Genomic DNA, 5479 nt, shown 5'->3' with positions numbered 1-5479 from the left:
ATGTGGGAGAGGTGAGGGCCCAGCAGGGTTGATGCCACCGTGGCGAGGGGTTGAAATGGGAACCCGCAGCTCCTGGGCGGCTGCACCAGGCTCCGCTCGGAAGGAAGCCAGGCTGCCTGTGCACGGGACGGGGCCACCTGCAAGGCGTGGGGTGAGGGGAGAGGGCCCCGGGGAGGGGCCTAGCAGTGCCCTTGAGGGAGGGATCGGTTGAGAACCAGAGTCCCCCTGAGGGTGACCAGTCAGCAGTACAGGAGCCGAGGCCACCTAGAGTCCCTGCTCAGCTGTCTGATGCCACCAGGAAGTCAGAGGCCGAACAACTGCGTTTGCAGGCGGAGCTGTTTCTCGGTCCCCCAAGGGCGCAGCCACCTTGCGGGCTGCCCTGCAGCTCCTCTATCTCATCACGGAGACGCAGGAATCCAGCCTCCAGCCCAAACTTGGTTACGTGAATTCCTTTCGACAATGTAAACTGTAATTACCGATTTCTGAAGGCTGATCCGAGAACAATGCCTCGGAAAGTTTGTTCTTAAAACTCTGGAATGCCAGGCAGGGCCCTGCTGTCGGCCTGGCAGCCTGGCTCCGTTCCTGCTCGGGAGTGCTGCTGTGCTTGTTTGGGTTTTTCCCCAGGGCTTTGCTGGTGGAATTTGGAAACCCCCTCCTGTGGGTGATAAATAATCTCCCAAGACAAGCGGATGTTTGACCTCCGTCCTTGGCTGGGACGCAGGGCGTGGCTGCCCCTCCCAGGGGGACACTTCCTAGGTGATCACGTTGGACCTTCTCTGTTGACTCCTCCCCCTGGGCAACCAAGGTGACCTCGCCCCGGGGGGCCTGAAGGAGCCTCCTCCCGGCGGTTTTGTGCAGCCACCAGTGGCCATGAGTCTGTCCTTTTCCGTGACACAGTTCCTGCCCCAGAGCACCTCCCCCCTCCCCCCTATGCCATTGCCCAGACCCTCAGCACCCCAAGTCCCCAGCCCACCGCTTCGAATTCATGCTTTTTGATTACACAGATAAAGCAAACACTCCTCTCTATTGGTGTTTGCCTGTTTGTTAATCCTCACCCCAGGATATTTTTTTCCAGTGATTTCAGAGAGAGTGGAAGAGAGGGGGAAGAGGGGGAGAGACAGAAACACTGATGCGAGAGAGACACATTGAGTGGTTGCCTCCTGCACCCGCCCTGACCAGGCCGGGGATCAAACCTACAACCCAGGTACATGCCCTTGACCAGGAATCGAACCTGAGACCCTTCGGCGCTCTGGGGGATGGGGGTGGGGTGACGCTCTAACCACTGAACAACACCAGCCAGACGGCGAGAAAATAAATGTAAAGCCCTTCACGCGGGTGACGCATGTGTGGGGAAGGCCAGGGCTCTAATTTGTTAACGACAATAAAAGAAGCAAAACACACACCCCAACGGATTAAGCTCAATAAAAATTCCAAAGAGTCATAGGACAGTCATCTTTCTTACATTGCAACTCTCTTCAAATACTTTACGCTAACGTTTTGGAGTTTCCTTATAGCCATAACCTTTCACAGGGTGAATTTATTCAAAGTAACTGTCGTTATTTCAGTGACTAATTTTTGACGCTCACATCGTTATCGCTTGGCTCGCATTGGGGAAGCTTCCATGGCCCCCTTGTCTCTCCTCTGCTCCCCCAAGCTTTCTGGGGGTGGCTTCCCTTCCCGGCCTCGCTTTCCTCGTTTGCTCCGAGGAATCCCGGTGTCCTTTCGAGGGAGGAGAAGGCCGTTGGATGCTCCTCAGCCTCGGGGTGGAGGTTGCTGTGGCCTTTGGGCCACTCTTGCCAGAAACAAAGCCGGAAACACCTCCACGCTAGTCAGGTCAGAAGTTTACAGTAAGTTCTTTCAGCGGGTGGTTTTGTTAGCAATCTTGTCATTAATCCGATATTGACAGGATCTGGCCGCCAGCGAGCGGGTCACTATGACACTGGCCAGGCCCGTGGGCTCAGGAGGAACAGGAAGGGAAGGATCAGAGCTGGCTGAAGGGGGAGAGAATTCGAGGTCACGAGGTCACGACAGGGGGGGGGGGTTTCAATTTTTCTCGTCTTGTCTCCTTTATGAAGATGGGAGGGGCTCCACTGCTTCTGGGCGGAGCAGAAAGTGCGGGCAGTTGGAAAATGTCCATTAAGGTTCTTCTGTGGAGGGAAAAGAATCTAGCTCATCTGGTTAAACCGAGCTGTGTAATAGGAAGCCCGGGGGCCCCTCGGGCAGCCCCGCGGGCACAGAGGCTCCTGGGGTGCCCAGTTCCCTCTGGGTGACCCCTGGCCCGGCCTCCCAGGGGTGGGCTTTGTTCTGAGATGGACCCCCCCCCCCATTGTGTGGTGGCGAGACACCAGGAAGCTCTAGTGTGCACCCCTACCCCCACTCCTAGTCCAGGAGAAAGACTGCACACCCAGAGCCCATGCGGGAGAAAGGACACACCTGGGGGCAGACTTCTACGGAAGGCCAGTTTACAGATGGGTAAACTGAGGCCAGGGCAGGGCCTCTTCGTCCATGCCCTCCCTCCCCCACACCACCCCAACAGCCAGACCAGGCCAGACTAGAAGGGATTTGGCCTCAGGGTCTGCTGAGGGCTGAGGGCCAGAGGAACTGGAATTCCCATCTCTGCCCACTTTAACATGACCTGGGGGCATGGACAAGTCCCCATCTTGGCCTCAGTCTCTTTGTCTGTAAAGTAGGAGTGATGACAGGGTGACCTCAGAGCACCTGAGCTTGACAAGCTGCTGGAGGCAGAGCCAGGAAGGGCGTGTGGGGCTGGCACAGCCCCGGCGGCTCCCAGGAGAAAGCATCTCCTTCTCAGTTCTCTTCTCTCCACTCGGCTGGATGGAGGTCTGGGGGCCAGTGGCTGCGGGTGCTGACCTGGGACCTCTCTGGCTGCCTGTGACTCTCGCTTTACAGCAAGGAGCGGGCAGGAGGGGCTCAGCCTCAGACAGGCACCGGGACCCCCAGGGCCTGAGAGCATTGCTTTATTCTCATTTCTCCAGGAAAGGAGAGGGAGAGAGAGATAGAAACATCCCTAATGAGAGAGAATCATGGATCGGCCGCCTCCTGCACACCCCACACTGGGGATCGAGCCCAAACCTGGGGCATGTGCCCTGGTCGGGAATCGAACCTAGACCTCCTGGTTCATAGGTCAACCCTCAGCCACTGAGCCACGCCGCCCGGGCACTTCATTGCCATTTCTACTGTTTCCTTCTACGCTAGCTCAGTGTTCATGGTGCTCCCTGGAGGGCAGTGATTCAAAGGTTCCTTTTCAAATGCATTTATTGGAACGAAAAAGCCACCATAAAGAAAAGGTATCGTGGTTGCAACGGCCCCTGTGAGGTTGGGACGGCCCCTCTGAGGCTGAGATGGCCCCTGTGAGACTGAGACGGCCCCTGGGAAGCTGAGAAAAATACCACATGAACTCACTCATTTATGGATAATAAGGACCATTATAGACTGATGAACAAAAATGGATACAGAGGCAGAGCAGCATTGAGCAGACTGTCAAACTACAGTGGGAACCCTGGGGAGGGTTGGGGGCGGGTAGGAGATCAACCGAAGGACTTGTATGCATGCATATGAGAATAACCAATGGACACAAGACACTGGGGGGTGGGGGAGGCCGGGGGAATGTCAAGGGGGAAAAAAAAAAGGAGACATGTGTAATACTCTTTGTAATACTTTAAGAAATAAAAAAAAAAAAGGTATTGTGAACATTACCAACGGTGAACGGGCGCATGTTTATTCGTGTTTGCTGAGTGCCCGCTACTCTGTTCCAGACACTGTTCCAGGAGGGAGACACAGCAGTGACAACGGAGCAGGAACCCTGCCCCACGGAGCTCACATTCTAGCGCAGGAGACGGTAAGAAAATAAATGTAAAGCATGTCACGCGGGCGACGCATGTGTGGGGACGGCCAGGGCGGGAAGACAGGCCTGGGGAGTGCAGGGTGGGTGTGTCCGGGTTGAAATGGGGGATCAGAGACGCTGACACTGAGGCTTGAACCTGAAGGAGGTGAGGGAGGGAGCTCTGTCGGTATCTGGGCAAGGCTGCTCCAGGCCGGAGGCAGCCAGAGGAGAGGCCCTGGGGAGGGGGAGGCAGAGACAGCGAGGAGGCCGGTGCGGCTGGGCGGGTCTGGTGGAGAAGAAGGGATGAGGTGGGAGGCATCAGAGCTCTTCTGTGTTCAGGGAGGAGCCGCTGGTGGGGCTGGGGCCGAGGAGGGATGGGATCCGACCCGGTTCCACCATCAACCGTTGGTGCTGTTAGGATAGGGGCGGGGGAGAGGCAGGAATGCCGTGAGAGCGGTTCTTGCATGCAGCCTGGGGAGAGCCTGAGACGTGGACGAGGGCTGAGGTGAGATGCGAGGGCTGAGGTGAGATGCGTGGCTGCCGGCCACACGTGGGCATCTCCTGATCATGTCTCCAAAGCCGGGGACCTCGTGACAGCATCAGGGTAGAGAGCTGGGGGGGGGGGGCTCGAAGAGGAGGGTCCGCAGAGGAACCTAGGGGTGGCCAGGGAGGAGCAGGAAGTGGAGGAGCAGAGGCCAGGGTGGTGTCTGGAAGCCACGAGAGGAAGGTGCTCCAAGGAGGAAGGGAGCAGCCCCGAAACCCTGGAGGTGTCAGGGGAGGAGGATGGAGACTCCCGCGGACCTGGTGAAGGGCATCCTGGGACGGATTTGGTGGATTAGTGTGTGGGGGGGTGCTAGTTGAGAGGGGATATAGGAAGATGGGAGGACAGAGCCTGCAGACGGGTGGAGACCACTCTGGCAGGACTTTGGCTATAAAGAGGAGAAAGCGCCCGGCCTGGGTGGCTCAGTGGTTGGGGAGGTCACTACTTGATTCCTGGTCAGGACACATGCGGGGTTTGCAGGCTCGAACCCCAGTAAGGGGCGTGCGGGAGGCAGCGGATCGATCAGTGACTCTCACCATTGATGTTTTCTCTCTCTCCTTCTCCCTTTCCTCTCTCTGAAATATAAACATATTTTTAAGAAATGAGAAAGTGAGGCAGCAGTAGCTGGGGGCGCAGAGGGGTCATAGCGGGGTTTCTGTTTTACGAGGGGAGGGGGTGGGAATGACTGTGGTCAGTGCTGGCCCCGAGGGCGGGCGGATCTGGAGGACCCGCGGGAGGCCTGGGTCAGCCTGGTCCTGAGGGGAATTCTCTTCTGATTCATTCATTCGAAGGAGCATCCCGGGCGCCCCTGGTTGCCAGGCCGCTCCGGGGCTGGGATGGGGTGTCTCGGTGAGCTCAGGGGCCTGGGCATCGGGTCACTGAGCGAGAGGATGGGCGGGAGGAACCGACCGCAGGAGAGTGAGCGAAGGACCGGCGGGCGCAGGCAGCAGGGGCGCAGGCCGGGAGTTCATGGATGGACCCAGGGGAGGCGCCCCAACACTGACACCGTCCTGCCTCAGTTTCCTTGTCTGTTAAACGGGGAGAATGGGGTTATACACCCCCAGAGCGGGCGGCTGGAGGCACGGGAGCGCTCC

The sequence above is a fragment of the Myotis brandtii genome, unplaced genomic scaffold, assembly GCF_000412655.1.
Source record: "Myotis brandtii unplaced genomic scaffold, ASM41265v1 scaffold138, whole genome shotgun sequence".
NCBI lineage: Eukaryota > Metazoa > Chordata > Mammalia > Chiroptera > Vespertilionidae > Myotis > Myotis brandtii.
This window is presented reverse-complemented; position numbering follows the sequence as displayed.